Source organism: Nothobranchius furzeri, chromosome 10, assembly GCF_043380555.1.
Source record: "Nothobranchius furzeri strain GRZ-AD chromosome 10, NfurGRZ-RIMD1, whole genome shotgun sequence".
NCBI classification, from domain to species: domain Eukaryota; kingdom Metazoa; phylum Chordata; class Actinopteri; order Cyprinodontiformes; family Nothobranchiidae; genus Nothobranchius; species Nothobranchius furzeri.
The window spans coordinates 12807659-12823904 of record NC_091750.1 but is presented as its reverse complement, the minus strand read 5'-3'; positions in this window follow the sequence as shown (position 1 = coordinate 12823904).

Genomic DNA, 16246 nt, shown 5'->3' with positions numbered 1-16246 from the left:
AGACGCTCCTCGGGGCGCGTCGTGTTGGGGCCTCTCTCCTGGAGGCGCTCAGTCAGACCCAGTGGTGACATGTGGCAAGACGCTCCTCGGGGCGCGTCTTGCTTGGGCCTCTCTCCTGGAGGCGCTCAGTCAGAACCAGTATTCACATGTGGCAAGACGCTCCTCGGGGCGCGTCTTGCTTGGGCCTCTCTCCTGGAGGCGCTCAGTCAGACCCAGTGTTGGCACGTGGCAAGACGCTCCTCAGGGCGCATCTTGGTTGGGCCTCTGTCCTGGAGGCGCTCAGTCAGACACAGTGGTGACACGTAGCAAGACGCTCCTCGGGGCGCGTCTTGCTTGGGCCTCTCTCCTGGATGCCCTCTGTCAGACCGAGTGTTGACATGTGGCAAGACTCTCCTCGGGGCGCGTCTTGCTTGGGCTTCTCTCATGGAGGCCCTCAGTCAGACCCAGTGTTGACATGTGTCAAGACGCTCCTCGGGGCGTGTCTTGCTTGGGCCTCTCTCCTGGAGGCGCTCAGTCAGACCCAGTGTTTACATGTGGCAAGACGCTCCTCGGGGCGCGTCTTTCTTGGGCTTCTCTCCTGGAGGCCCTCAGTCAGACCCATTGTTGACATGTGTCAAGACACTCCTCGGGGCGCGTCTTGCTTGGGCCTCTCTCCTGGAGGCGCTCAGTCAGACCGAGTGCTGACATGTGGCAAGAAGCTCCTCGGGGCGCGTCTTGCTTGGGCTTCTCTCCTGGAGGCGCTCAGTCAGAACCAGAGGTGACATGTGGCAAGACGCTCCTCGGGGCGCGTCTTGCTTGGGCCTCTCTCCTGGAGGCCCTGTGTCAGACCCAGTGTTAACATGTGGCAAGACGCTCCTCCGAGCGCATCTTGCTTTGGCCTCTCTCCTGGAGGCGCTCAGTCAGACCGAGTGCTGACATGTGGCAAGAAGCTCCTCGGGGTGCGTCTTGCTTGGGCTTCTCTCCTGGAGGCCCTCAGTAAGACCCATTGTTGACATGTGGCAAGATGCTCCTCGGGACGCGTCTTGCTTGGGCTTCTCTCTTGGAGGCCCTCAGTCAGACCCATTGTTGACATGTGGCAAGACGCTCCTCGGGGCGCGTCTTGCTTGGGCCTCTCTCCAGAAGGCCCTCAATCAGACCCAGTGTTGACACGGGGCAAGACGCTCCTCGGGGCGCGTCTTGCTTGGGCCTCTCTCCTGGAGGCGCTCAGTCAGACCGAGTGCTGACATAAGGCAAGACGCTCCTCGGGGCGCGTCGTGTTGGGGCCTCTCTCCTGGAGGCGCTCAGTCAGACCCAGTGGTGACATGTGGCAAGACGCTCCTCGGGGCGCGTCTTGCTTGGGCCTCTCTCCTGGAGGCGCTCAGTCAGAACCAGTATTCACATGTGGCAAGACGCTCCTCGGGGCGCGTCTTGCTTGGGCCTCTCTCCTGGAGGCGCTCAGTCAGACCCAGTGTTGGCACGTGGCAAGACGCTCCTCAGGGCGCATCTTGGTTGGGCCTCTGTCCTGGAGGCGCTCAGTCAGACACAGTGGTGACACGTAGCAAGACGCTCCTCGGGGCGCGTCTTGCTTGGGCCTCTCTCCTGGATGCCCTCTGTCAGACCGAGTGTTGACATGTGGCAAGACTCTCCTCGGGGCGCGTCTTGCTTGGGCTTCTCTCATGGAGGCCGTCAGTCAGACCCAGTGTTGACATGTGTCAAGACGCTCCTCGGGGCGTGTCTTGCTTGGGCCTCTCTCCTGGAGGCGCTCAGTCAGACCCAGTGTTTACATGTGGCAAGACGCTCCTCGGGGCGCGTCTTTCTTGGGCTTCTCTCCTGGAGGCCCTCAGTCAGACCCATTGTTGACATGTGTCAAGACACTCCTCGGGGCGCGTCTTGCTTGGGCCTCTCTCCTGGAGGCGCTCAGTCAGACCGAGTGCTGACATGTGGCAAGAAGCTCCTCGGGGCGCGTCTTGCTTGGGCTTCTCTCCTGGAGGCCCTCAGTAAGACCCATTGTTGACATGTGGCAAGACGCTCCTCGGGGCGCGTCTTGCTTGGTCTTCTCTCCTGGAGGCCCTCAGTCTGACCCATTGTTGACATGTGGCAAGACGCTCCTCGGGGCGTGTCTTGCTTGGGCTTCTCTCCTGGAGGCCCTCAGTCAGACCCATTGTTCACATGTGGCCTGAGGCTCCTCGGGGCGCGTCTTGCTTGGGCCTCTCTCCTGGAGGCGCTCAGTCAGACCCAGTGGTGACATGTGGCAAGACGCTCCTCGTGGCGCGTCTTGCTTGGGCCTCTCTCCTGGAGAAGCTCAGTCAGACCCAGTGGTGACACGTGGCAAGACGCTCCTCGGGGCGTGTCATGCATGGGCCTCTCTCCTGGAGGCGCTCAGTCAGACCCAGTGTTGACACGTGGCAAGACGCTCCTCAGGGTGCGTCTTGGTTGGGCCTCTCTCCTGGAGGCGCTCAGTCAGACCCAGTGGTGACATGTGGCAAGACGCTCCTCGGGGCGTGTATTGCTTGGGCCTCTCTCCTGGATGCCCTCTGTCAGATCGAGTGTTGACATGTGGCAAGACTCTCCTCGGGGCGCGTCTTGCTTGGGCTTCTCTCATGGAGGCCCTCAGTCAGACCCAGTGTTGACGTGTCAAGACGCTCCTCGGGGCGTGTCTTGATTGGGGCTCTCTCCTGGAGGCGCTCAGTCAGACCCAGTGTTGACATGTGGCAAGACGCTCCTCGGGGCGCTTCTTGCTTGGGCTTCTCTCCTTCAGGCCCTCAGTCAGACCCATTGTTGACATGTGGCAAGACGCTCCTCGGGGCACATCTTGCTTGGGCCTCTCTCCTGGAGGCGCTCAGTAAGACCGAGTAGTGACATGTGGCAAGACGCTCCTCGGGGCGCGTCTTGCTTGGACCTCTCTCCTGGAGGTGGCTCAGTAGGACCGAGTAGTGACATGTGGCAAGACGCTCCTCGGGGCGCGTCTTTCTTGGACCTCTCTCCTGGAGGCGCTCAGTTAGACTGAGAAGTGACATGTGGCAAGACGATCCTCGGGGCGCGTCTTGCTTGGGCCTCTCTCCTGGAGGCGCTCAGTCAGACCGAGTGCTGACATAAGGCAAGACGATCCTCGGGGCGCGTCTTGCTGGGGCCTCTCTCCTGGAGGCGCTCAGTCAGACCCAGTGCTGACATGTGGCAAGACGCTCCTCGGGGCGCGTCTTGCTTGGGCCTCTCTCCTGGAGGCGCTCAGTCAGACCGAGTGCTGACATAAGGCAAGACGCTCCTCGGGGCGCGTCTTGCTGGGGCCTCTCTCCTGGAGGCGCTCAGTCAGACCCAGTGCTGACATGTGGCAAGACGCTCCTCGGGACGCGTCTTGCTTGGGCCTCTCTCCTGGAGGCGCTCAGTCAGACCCAGTGCTGACATGTGGCAAGACGCTCCTCGGGGCGTGTCTTGCTTGGGCCTCTCTCCTGGAGGCGCTCAGTCAGACCCAGTATTCACATGTGGCAAGACGCTCCTCCGAGCGCATCTTGCTTTGGCCTCTATCCTGGAGGCGCTCAGTCAGACCGAGTGCTGACATGTGGCAAGAAGCTCCTCGGGGCGCGTCTTGCTTGGGCTTCTCTCCTGGAGGCCCTCAGTAAGACCCATTTTTGACATGTGGCAAGACGCTGCTCGGGACGCGTCTTGCTTGGGCTTCTCTCTTGGAGGCCCTCAGTCAGACCCATTGTTGACATGTGGCAAGACGCTCCTCGGGGCGCGTCTTGCTTGGGCCTCTCTCCAGAAGGCCCTCAATCAGACCCAGTGTTGACACGGGGCAAGACGCTCCTCGGGGCGCGTCTTGCTTGGGCCTCTCTCCTGGAGGCGCTCAGTCAGACCGAGTGCTGACATAAGGCAAGACGCTCCTCGGGGCGCGTCTTGCTGGGGCCTCTCTCCTGGAGGCGCTCAGTCAGACCCAGTGCTGACATGTGGCAAGACGCTCCTCGGGGCGCATCTTGCTTGGGCCTCTCTCCTGGAGGCGCTCAGTCAGACCCAGTGCTGACATGTGGCAAGACGCTCCTCGGGGCGCGTCTTGCTTGGGCCTCTCTCCTGGAGGCGCTAAGTCTGATCCAGTATTCACATGTGGCAAGACGCTCCTCAGGGCGCGTCTTGCTTGGGCCTCTCTCCTGGAGGCGCTCAGTCAGACCCAGTGTTGACACGTGGCAAGACGCTCCTCAGGGCGCATCTTGGTTGGGCCTCTCTCCTGGAGGCGCTCAGTCAGACACAGTGGTGACATGTAGCAAGACGCTCCTCGGGGCGCGTCTTGCTTGGGCCTCTCTCCTGGATGCCCTCTGTCAGACCGAGTGTTGACATGTGGCAAGACTCTCCTCGGGGCGCGTCTTGCTTGGGCTTCTCTCATGGAGGCCCTCAGTCAGATGCAGTGTTGACATGTGTCAAGACGCTCCTCGGGGTGTGTCTTGCTTGGGCCTCTCTCCTGGAGGCGCTCAGTCAGACCCAGTATTTACATGTGGCAAGACGCTCCTCGGGGCGCGTCTTGCTTGGGCTTCTCTCCTGGAGGCCCTCAGTCAGACCCATTGTTGACACGTGGCAAGACGCTCCTCGGGGCGCGTCTTGCTTGGGCTTCTCTCCTGGAGGCGCTCAGACAGACCCAGTGTTGACATGTGACAAGACGCTCCTCGGGGTGCGTCTTGCTTGGGCCTCTCTCCTGGAGGCGCTCAGTCAGAACCAGAGGTGACATGTGGCAAGACGCTCCTCGGGGCGCGTCTTGCTTGGGCCTCTCTCCTGGAGGCGCTCAGTCAGACACATTGGTGACATGTAGCAAGACGCTCCTCGGGGCGTGTCTTGCTTGGGCCTCTCTCCTGGATGCCCTCTGTCAGACCCAGTGTTGACATGTGGCAAGACGCTCCTCCGAGCGCATCTTGCTTGGGACTCTCTCCTGGAGGCCCTCTGTCAGACCCAGTGTTGACATGTGGCAAGACTCTCCTCGGGGCGCGTCTTGCTTGTGCCTCTCTCCTGGAGGCCCTCTGTCAGACCCAGTGTTGACATGTGGCAAGACGCTCCTCCGAGCGCATCTTGCTTGGGACTCTCTCCTGGAGGCCCTCAGTCAGACCCATTGTTGACATGTGTCAAGACACTCCTCGGGGCACGTCTTGCTTGGGCCTCTCTCCTGGAGGCGCTCAGTCAGACCGAGTGCTGACATGTGGCAAGAAGCTCCTCGGGGCGCGTCTTGCTTGGGCTTCTCTCCTGGAGGCCCTCAGTAAGACCCATTGTTGACATGTGGCAAGACGCTCCTCGGGGCGCGTCTTGCTTGGGCTTCTCTCCTGGAGGCCCTCAGTCAGACCCATTGTTGACATGTGGCAAGACGCTCCTCGGGGCGCGTCTTGCTTGGGCTTCTCTCCTGGAGGCCCTCAGTCAGACCCATTGTTGACATGTGGCCTGACGCTCCTCGGGGCGCGTCTTGCTTGGGCCTCTCTCCTGGAGGCGCTCAGTCAGACCCAGTGGTGACATGTGGCAAGACGCTCCTCGTGGCGCCTCTTGCTTGGGCCTCTCTCCTGGAGAAGCTTAGTCAGACCCAGTGGTGACACGTGGCAAGACGCTCCTCGGGGCGTGTCATGCATGGGCCTCTCTCCTGGAGGTGCTCAGTCAGACCCAGTGTTGACACGTGGCAAGACGCTCCTCAGGGTGCGTCTTGGTTGGGCCTCTCTCCTGGAGGCGCTCAGTCAGACCCAGTGGTGACATGTGGCAAGACGCTCCTCGGGGCGTGTATTGCTTGGGCCTCTCTCCTGGATGCCCTCTGTCAGACCGAGTGTTGACATGTGGCAAGACTCTCCTCGGGGCGCGTCTTGCTTGGGCTTCTCTCATGGAGGCCCTCAGTCAGACCCAGTGTTGACGTGTCAAGACGCTCCTCGGGGCGTGTCTTGCTTGGGGCTCTCTCCTGGAGGCGCTCAGTCAGACCCAGTGTTGACATGTGGCAAGACGCTCCTCGGGGCGCTTCTTGCTTGGGCTTCTCTCCAGGAGGCCCTCAGTCAGACCCATTGTTGACATGTGGCAAGACGCTCCTCGGGGCACGTCTTGCTTGGGCCTCTCTCCTGGAGGCGCTCAGTCAGACCGAGTAGTGACATGTGGCAAGACGCTCCTCGGGGCGCGTCTTGCTGGGGCTTCTCTCATGGAGGCACTCAGTCAGACCCAGTGTTGACATGTGGCAAGACGCTCCTCGGGGCGCGTCTTGCTTGGACCTCTCTCCTGGAGGTGCTCAGTCAGACCGAGTAGTGACATGTGGCAAGACGCTCCTCGGGGCGCGTCTTGCTTGGACCTCTCTCCTGGAGGCGCTCAGTTAGACTGAGAAGTGACATGTGGCAAGACGATCCTCGGGGCGCGTCTTGCTTGGGCCTCTCTCCTGGAGGCGCTCAGTCAGACCGAGTGCTGACATAAGGCAAGACGATCCTCGGGGCGCGTCTTGCTTCGGGCTCTCTCCTGGAGGCACTCAGTCAGACCCAGTGGTAACACGTGGCAAGACGCTCCTCGGGGCTCATCTTGCTTGGGCCTCTCTCCTGGAGGCGCTCAGTCAGACCCAGTGCTGACATGTGGCAAGACGCTCCTCGGGGCGCGTCTTGCTTGGGCCTCTCTCCTGGAGGCGCTCAGTCAGACCCAGTATTCACATGTGGCAAGACGCTCCTCGGGGCGCGTCTTGCTTGGGCCTCTCTCCTGGAGGCCCTCAGTCAGACCCATTGTTGACATGTGGCAAGACGCTCCTCGGGGCGCGTCTTGCTTGGGCTTCTCTCCTGGAGGCGCTCAGACAGACCCAGTGTTGAAATGTGACAAGACGCTCCTCTGGGCGCGTCTTGCTTGGGCCTCTCTCCTGGAGGCGCTCAGTCAGAACCAGAAATGACTTGTGGCAAGACGCTCCTCCGAGCGCATCTTGCTTGGAACTCTCTCCTGGAGGCCCTCAGTCAGACCCATTGTTGACATGTGGCAAGACACTCCACGGGGCGCGTCTTGCTTGGGCCTCTCTCCTGGAGGCGCTCAGTCAGACCGAGTGCTGACATGTGGCAAGAAGCTCCTCGGGGCGCGTCTTTCTTGGGCTTCTCTCCTGGAGGCCCTCAGTAAGACCCATTGTTGACATGTGGCAAGACGCTCCTCGGGGCGCGTCTTGCTTTGGCCTCTCTCCAGAAGGCCCTCAATCAGACCCAGTGTTGACACGTGGCAAGATGCTCCTTGGGGCGCGTCTTGCTTGGGCCTCTCTCCTGGAGGCGCTCAGTCAGACTGAGTAGTGACATGTGGCCTGACGGTCCTCGGGGCGCGTCTTGCTTGGGCCTCTCTCCTGGAGGCGCTCAGTCAGACCCAGTGGTGACATGTGGCAAGACGCTCCTCGGGGCGCGTCTTGCTTTGGCCTCTCTCCAGAAGGCCCTCAATCAGACCCAGTGTTGACACGTGGCAAGACGCTCCTCGGGGCGCGTCTTGCTTGGGCCTCTCTCCTGGAGGCGCTCAGTCAGACTGAGTAGTGACATGTGGCCTGACGCTCCTCGGGGTGCGTCTTGCTTGGGCCTCTCTCCTGGAGGCGCTCAGTCAGACCCAGTGGTGACATGTGGCAAGACGCTCCTCGGGGCGCTTCTTGCTTGGGCCTCTCTCCTGGAGGCCCTCTGTCAGACCCAGTGGTGACATGTGGCAAGACGCTCCTCGGGGCGCTTCTTGCTGTGGCCTCTCTCCTGGAGGCCCTCTGTCAGACCCAGTGTTGACATGTGTCAAGACGCTCCTCGGGGCGCGTCTTGCTTGGGCTTCTCTCCTGGAGGCCCTCAGTCAGACCCATTGTTGACATGTGGCAAGACGCTCCTCAGGGTGCGTCTTGCTTGGGCCTCTCTCCTGGAGGCGCTCAGTCAGAACCAGAGGTGACATGTGGCAAGACGTTCCTCGGGGCGCGTCTTGCTTGGGCCTCTCTCCTGGAGGCCCTCTGTCAGACCCAGTGTTAACATGTGGCAAGAAGCTCCTCCGAGCGCATCCTGCTTTGGCCTCTCTCCTGGAGGCGCTCAGTCAGACCGAGTGCTGACATGTGGCAAGAAGCTCCTCGGGGCGCGTCTTGCTTGGGCTTCTCTCCTGGAGGCCCTCAGTAAGACCCATTGTTGACATGTGGCAAGACGCTCCTCGGGGCGCGTCTTGCTTGGGCTTCTCTCCTGGAGGACCTCAGTCAGACCCATTGTTGACATGTGGCAAGACGCTCCTCGGGGCGCGTCTTGCTTGGGCCTCTCTCCAGAAGGCCCTCAATCAGACCCAGTGTTGACACGTGGCAAGACGCTCCTCGGGGCGCGTCTTGCTTGGGCCTCTCTCCTAGAGGCGCTCAGTCAGACTGAGTAAAGACATGTGGCCTGACGCTCCTCGGGGCGCGTCTTGCTTGGGCCTCTCTCCTGGAGGCCCTCAGTCAGACCCAGTGGTGACATGTGGCAAGACACTCCTCGGGGCGCATCTTGCTTGGGCCTCTCTCCTGGAGGCCCTCTGTCAGACCCAGTGTTGACATGTGTCAAGACGCTCCTCGGGGCGCGTCGTGCTTGGGCTTCTCTCCTGGAGGCCCTCAGTCAGACCCATTGTTGACATGTGGCAAGACGCTCCTCAGGGCGCGTCTTGCTTGGGCTTCTCTCCTGGAGGCACTCAGACAGACCCAGTGTTGACATGTGACAAGACGCTCCTCGGGGCGCGTCTTGCTTGGGCCTCTCTCCTGGAGGCGCTCAGTCAGAACCAGAGGTGACATGTGGCAAGACGTTCCTCGGGGCGCGTCTTGCTTGGGCCTCTCTCCTGGAGGCCCTCTGTCAGACCCAGTGTTAACATGTGGCAAGAAGCTCCTCCGAGCGCATCTTGCTTTGGCCTCTCTCCTGGAGGCGCTCAGTCAGACCGAGTGCTGACATGTGGCAAGAAGCTCCACGGGGCGCGTCTTGCTTGGGCTTCTCTCCTGGAGGCCCTCAGTAAGACCCATTGTTGACATGTGGCAAGACGCTCCTCGGGGCGCGTCTTGCTTGGGCTTCTCTCCTGGAGGACCTCAGTCAGACCCATTGTTGACATGTGGCAAGACGCTCCTCGGGGCGCGTCTTGCTTGGGCCTCTCTCCAGAAGGCCCTCAATCAGACCCAGTGTTGACACGTGGCAAGACGCTCCTCGGGGCGCGTCTTGCTTGGGCCTCTCTCCTGGAGGCGCTCAGTCAGACTGAGTAAAGACATGTGGCCTGACGCTCCTCGGGGCGCGTCTTGCTTGGGCCTCTCTCCTGGAGGCGCTCAGTCAGACCCAGTGGTGACATGTGGCAAGACACTCCTCGGGGCACATCTTGCTTGGGCCTCTCTCCTGGAGGCCCTCTGTCAAACCCAGTGTTGACATGTGTCAAGACGCTCCTCGGGGCGCGTCTTGCTTGGGCTTCTCTCCTGGAGGCCCTCAGTCAGACCCATTGTTGACATGTGGCAAGACGCTCCTCGGGGCGCGTCTTGCTTGGGCTTCTCTCCTGGAGGCGCTCAGACAGACCCAGTGTTGACATGTGACAAGACGCTCCTCGGGGCGCGTCTTGCTTGGGCCTCTCTCCTGGAGGCCCTCTGTCAGACCCAGTGTTGACATGTGGCAAGACGCTCCTCCGAGCGCATCTTGCTTGGGACTCTCTCCTGGAGGCCCTCAGTCAGACCCATTGTTGACATGTGGCAAGACGCTCCTCGGGGCGCGTCTTGCGTGGGCCTCTCTCCTGGAGGCGCTCAGTCAGACCCAGTGTTGACACGTGGCAAGACGCTCCTCAGGGCGCGTCTTGGTTGGGCCTCTCTCCTGGAGGCGCTCAGTCAGACCCAGTGGTGACATGTGGCAAGACGCTCCTCGGGGCGTGTATTGCTTGGGCCTCTCTCCTGGATGCCCTCTGTCAGACAGAGTGTTGACATGTGGCAAGACTCTCCTCGGGGCACGTCTTGCTTGGGCTTTTCTCATGGAGGCCCTCAGTCAGACCCAGTGTTGACATGTGTCAAGACGCTCCTCGGGGCGTGTCTTGCTTGGGCCTTTCTCCTGGAGGCGCTCAGTCAGACCCAGTGTTGACATGTGGCAAGACGCTCCTCGGGGCGCGTCTTCCTTGGGCTTCTCTCCTGGAGGCCCTCAGTCAGACCCATTGTTGACATGTTGCAAGACGCTCCTCGGGGCACGTCTTGCTTGGGCCTCTCTCCTGGAGGCGCTCAGTCAGACCGAGTGTTGACATGTGGCAAGACTCTCCTCGGGGCGCGTCTTGCTTGGGCTTCTCTCATGGAGGCCCTCAGTCAGACCCAGTGTTGACATGTGTCAAGACGCTCCTCGGGGCGTGTCTTGCTTGGGCCTCTCTCCTGGAGGCGCTCAGTCAGACCCAGTGTTGACATGTGGCAAGAAGCTCCTCGGGGCGCATCTTGCTTGGGCTTTTCTCCTGGAGGCCCTCAGTCAGACCCATTGTTGACATGTGGCAAGACGCTCCTCGGGGCGCGTCTTGCTTGGGCTTCTCTCCTGGAGGCGCTCAGACAGACCCAGTGTTGACATGTGACAAGACGCTCCTCGGGGCGCGTCTTGCTTGGGCCTCTCTCCTGGAGGCGCTCAGTCAGAACCAGAGGTGACATGTGGCAAGACGCTCCTCGGGGCGCGTCTTGCTTGTGCCTCTCTCCTGGAGGCCCTCTGTCAGACCCAGTGTTGACATGTGGCAAGACGCTCCTCCGAGCGCATATTGCTTGGGACTCTCTCCAGGAGGCCCTCAGTCAGACCCATTGTTGACATGTGTCAAGACACTCCTCGGGGCGCGTCTTGCTTGGGCCTCTCTCCTGGAGGCGCTCAGTCAGACCCAGTGTTGACATGTGGCAAGACGCTCCTCGGGGTGCTTCTTGCTTGGGCTTCTCTCCTGGAGGCCCTCAGTCAGACCCATTGTTGACATGTGGCAAGACGCTCCTCGGGGCACGTCTTGCTTGGTTCTCTCTCCTGGAGGCGCTCAGTCAGACCGAGTAGTGACATGTGGCAAGACGCTCCTCGGGGCGCGTCTTGCTGGGGCTTCTCTCATGGAGGCACTCAGTCAGACCCAGTGTTGACATGTGGCAAGACGCTCCTCGGGGCGCGTCTTGCTTGGACCTCTCTCCTGGAGGTGCTCAGTCAGACCGAGTAGTGACATGTGGCAAGACGCTCCTCCGAGCGCATCTTGCTTGGGACTCTCTCCTGGAGGCCCTCAGTCAGACCCAGTGTTGACATGTGGCAAGACGCTCCTCGGGGCGCTTCTTGCTTGGGCTTCTCTCCTGGAGGCCCTCAGTCAGACCCATTGTTGACATGTGGCAAGACGCTCCTCGGGGCACGTCTTGCTTGGTATTCTCTCCTGGAGGCGCTCAGTCAGACCGAGTAGTGACATGTGGCAAGACGCTCCTCGGGGCGCGTCTTGCTTGGGCTTCTCTCCTGGAGGCGCTCAGACAGACCCAGTGTTGACATGTGACAAGACGCTCCTCGGGGCGCGTCTTGCTTGGGCCTCTCTCCTGGAGGCGCTCAGTCAGAACCAGAGGTGACATGTGGCAAGACGCTCCTCGGGGCGCGTCTTGCTTGTGCCTCTCTCCTGGAGGCCCTCTGTCAGACCCAGTGTTGACATGTGGCAAGACGCTCCTCCGAGCGCATATTGCTTGGGACTCTCTCCAGGAGGCCCTCAGTCAGACCCATTGTTGACATGTGTCAAGACACTCCTCGGGGCGCGTCTTGCTTGGGCCTCTCTCCTGGAGGCGCTCAGTCAGACCCAGTGTTGACATGTGGCAAGACGCTCCTCGGGGTGCTTCTTGCTTGGGCTTCTCTCCTGGAGGCCCTCAGTCAGACCCATTGTTGACATGTGGCAAGACGCTCCTCGGGGCACGTCTTGCTTGGTTCTCTCTCCTGGAGGCGCTCAGTCAGACCGAGTAGTGACATGTGGCAAGACGCTCCTCGGGGCGCGTCTTGCTGGGGCTTCTCTCATGGAGGCACTCAGTCAGACCCAGTGTTGACATGTGGCAAGACGCTCCTCGGGGCGCGTCTTGCTTGGACCTCTCTCCTGGAGGTGCTCAGTCAGACCGAGTAGTGACATGTGGCAAGACGCTCCTCCGAGCGCATCTTGCTTGGGACTCTCTCCTGGAGGCCCTCAGTCAGACCCAGTGTTGACATGTGGCAAGACGCTCCTCGGGGCGCTTCTTGCTTGGGCTTCTCTCCTGGAGGCCCTCAGTCAGACCCATTGTTGACATGTGGCAAGACGCTCCTCGGGGCACGTCTTGCTTGGTATTCTCTCCTGGAGGCGCTCAGTCAGACCGAGTAGTGACATGTGGCAAGACGCTCCTCGGGGCGCGTCTTGCTGGGGCTTCTCTCATGGAGGCAATCAGTCAGACCCAGTGTTGACATGTGGCAAGACGCTCCTCGGGGCGCGTCTTGCTTGGACCTCTCTCCTGGAGGTGCTCAGTCAGACCGAGTAGTGACATGTGGCAAGACGCTCCTCGGGGCGCGTCTTTCTTGGACCTCTCTCCTGGAGGCGCTCAGTTAGACTGAGAAGTGACATGTGGCAAGACGATCCTCGGGGCGCGTCTTGTTTGGGCCACTCTCCTGGAGGCGCTCAGTCAGACCGAGTGCTGACATGAGGCAAGACGATCCTCAGGGCGCGTGTTGCTTCGGGCTCTCTCCTGGAGGCACTCAGTCAGACCCAGTGGTGACACGTGGCAAGACGCTCCTCGGGGCGCATCTTGCTTGGGCCACTCTCCTGGAGGCGCTCAGTCAGACCCAGTTTTGACATATGGAAAGACACTCCTCGGGGCGCGTCTTGCTTGGGCCTCTCTCCTAGAGGCACTCAGTCAGACCCAGTGGTGACACGTGGCAAGACGCTCCTCGGGGCGCATCTTGCTGGGGCCTCTCTCCTGGAGGCGCTCGGTCAGACCCAGTGCTGACATGTGGCAAGACGCTCCTCGGGGCGCGTCTTGCTTGGGCCTCTCTCCTGGAGGCGCTTAGTCAGACCCAGTTTTGACATATGGAAAGACACTCCTCGGGGCGCGTCTTGCTTGGGCCTCTCTCCTGGAGGCACTCAGTCAGACCCAGTGGTGACACGTGGCAAGACGCTCCTCGGGGCGCATCTTGCTGGGGCCTCTCTCCTGGAGGCGCTCGGTCAGACCCAGTGCTGACATGTGGCAAGACGCTCCTCGGGGCGCGTCTTGCTTGGGCCTCTCTCCTGGAGGTGGTCAGTCAGACCCAGTATTCACATGTGGCAAGACGCTCAGCGGGGTGCGTCTTGCTTGGGCCTCTCTCCTGGAGAAGCTCAGTCAGACCAAGTGGTGACACGTGACAAGGCGCTCCTCGGGGTGCGTCTTGCTTGGGCCTCTCTCCTGGAGGCGCTCAGTCAGACCCAGTGTTGACACGTGGCAAGACGCTCCTCAGGGCGCATCTTGGTTGGGCCTCTCTCCTGGAGGCGCTCAGTCAGACCCAGTGGTGACATGTAGCAAGACGCTCCTCGGGGCGCGTATTGCTTGGGCCTCTCTCCTGGATGCCCTCTGTCAGACCGAGTGTTGACATGTGGCAAGACGCTCCTCTGAGCGCATCTTGCTTGGAACTCTCTCCTGGAGGCCCTCAGTCAGACCCATTGTTGACATGTGGCAAGACACTCCTCTGGGCGCGTCTTGCTTGGGCCTCTCTCCTGGAGGCGCTCAGTCAGACCGAGTGCTGACATGTGGCAAGAAGCTCCTCGGGGCGCGTCTTTCTTGGGTTTCTCTCCTGGAGGCCCTCAGTAAGACCCATTGTTGACATGTGGCAAGACGCTCCTCGGGGAGCGTCTTGCCCTCGGGGAGCGTCTTGCTTGGGCTTCTCTCCTGGAGGCCCTCAGTCAGACCCATTGTTGACATGTGGCAAGACGCTCCTCGGGGCGCGTCTTGCTTGGGCCTCTCTCCTGGAGGAGCTCAGTCAGACTGAGTAGTGACATGTGGCCTGACGCTCCTCGGGGCGCGTCTTGCTTGGGCCTCTCTCCTGGAGGCGCTCAGTCAGACCCAGTGGTGACATGTGGCAAGACGCTCCTCGGGGCGCTTCTTGCTTGGGCCTCTCTCCTGGAGGCCGTCTGTCAGACCCAGTGTTGACATTTGTCAAGACGCTCCTCGAGGCGCGTCTTGCTTGGGCTTCTCTCCTGGAGGCCCTCAGTCAGACCCATTGTTGACATGTGGCAAGACGCTCCTCAGGGCGCGTCTTGCTTGGGCCTCTCTCCTGGAGGCGCTCAGTCAGAACCAGAGGTGCCATTTGGCAAGACGTTCCTCGGGGCGCGTCTTGCTTTGGCCTCTCTCCAGAAGGCCCTCAATCAGACCCAGTGTTGACACGTGGCAAGACGCTCCTTGGGGCGCGTCTTGCTTGGGCCTCTCTCCTGGAGGCGCTCAGTCAGACTGAGTAGTGACATGTGGCCTGACGCTCCTCGGGGCGCGTCTTGCTTGGGCCTCTCTCCTGGAGGCGCTCAGTCAGACCCAGTGGTGACATGTGGCAAGACGCTCCTCGGGGCGCGTCTTGCTTTGGCCTCTCTCCAGAAGGCCCTCAATCAGACCCAGTGTTGACACGTGGCAAGACGCTCCTCGGGGCGCGTCTTGCTTGGGCCTCTCTCCTGGAGGCGCTCAGTCAGACTGAGTAGTGACATGTGGCCTGACGCTCCTCGGGGTGCGTCTTGCTTGGGCCTCTCTCCTGGAGGCGCTCAGTCAGACCCAGTGGTGACATGTGGCAAGACGCTCCTCGGGGCGCTTCTTGCTTGGGCCTCTCTCCTGGAGGCCCTCTGTCAGACCCAGTGGTGACATGTGGCAAGACGCTCCTCGGGGCGCTTCTTGCTGTGGCCTCTCTCCTGGAGGCGCTCAGTCAGACCGAGTGCTGACATGTGGCAAGAAGCTCCTCGGGGCGCGTCTTGCTTGGGCTTCTCTCCTGGAGGCCCTCAGTAAGACCCATTGTTGACATGTGGCAAGACGCTCCTCGGGGCGCGTCTTGCTTGGGCTTCTCTCCTGGAGGACCTCAGTCAGACCCATTGTTGACATGTGGCAAGACGCTCCTCGGGGCGCGTCTTGCTTGGGCCTCTCTCCAGAAGGCCCTCAATCAGACCCAGTGTTGACACGTGGCAAGACGCTCCTCGGGGCGCGTCTTGCTTGGGCCTCTCTCCTAGAGGCGCTCAGTCAGACTGAGTAAAGACATGTGGCCTGACGCTCCTCGGGGCGCGTCTTGCTTGGGCCTCTCTCCTGGAGGCGCTCAGTCAGACCCAGTGGTGACATGTGGCAAGACACTCCTCGGGGCGCATCTTGCTTGGGCCTCTCTCCTGGAGGCCCTCTGTCAGACCCAGTGTTGACATGTGTCAAGACGCTCCTCGGGGCGCGTCGTGCTTGGGCTTCTCTCCTGGAGGCCCTCAGTCAGACCCATTGTTGACATGTGGCAAGACGCTCCTCAGGGCGCGTCTTGCTTGGGCTTCTCTCCTGGAGGCACTCAGACAGACCCAGTGTTGACATGTGACAAGACGCTCCTCGGGGCGCGTCTTGCTTGGGCCTCTCTCCTGGAGGCGCTCAGTCAGAACCAGAGGTGACATGTGGCAAGACGTTCCTCGGGGCGCGTCTTGCTTGGGCCTCTCTCCTGGAGGCCCTCTGTCAGACCCAGTGTTAACATGTGGCAAGAAGCTCCTCCGAGCGCATCTTGCTTTGGCCTCTCTCCTGGAGGCGCTCAGTCAGACCGAGTGCTGACATGTGGCAAGAAGCTCCACGGGGCGCGTCTTGCTTGGGCTTCTCTCCTGGAGGCCCTCAGTAAGACCCATTGTTGACATGTGGCAAGACGCTCCTCGGGGCGCGTCTTGCTTGGGCTTCTCTCCTGGAGGACCTCAGTCAGACCCATTGTTGACATGTGGCAAGACGCTCCTCGGGGCGCGTCTTGCTTGGGCCTCTCTCCAGAAGGCCCTCAATCAGACCCAGTGTTGACACGTGGCAAGACGCTCCTCGGGGCGCGTCTTGCTTGGGCCTCTCTCCTGGAGGCGCTCAGTCAGACTGAGTAAAGACATGTGGCCTGACGCTCCTCGGGGCGCGTCTTGCTTGGGCCTCTCTCCTGGAGGCGCTCAGTCAGACCCAGTGGTGACATGTGGCAAGACACTCCTCGGGGCACATCTTGCTTGGGCCTCTCTCCTGGAGGCCCTCTGTCAGACCCAGTGTTGACATGTGTCAAGACGCTCCTCGGGGCGCGTCTTGCTTGGGCTTCTCTCCTGGAGGCCCTCAGTCAGACCCATTGTTGACATGTGGCAAGACGCTCCTCGGGGCGCGTCTTGCTTGGGCTTCTCTCCTGGAGGCGCTCAGACAGACCCA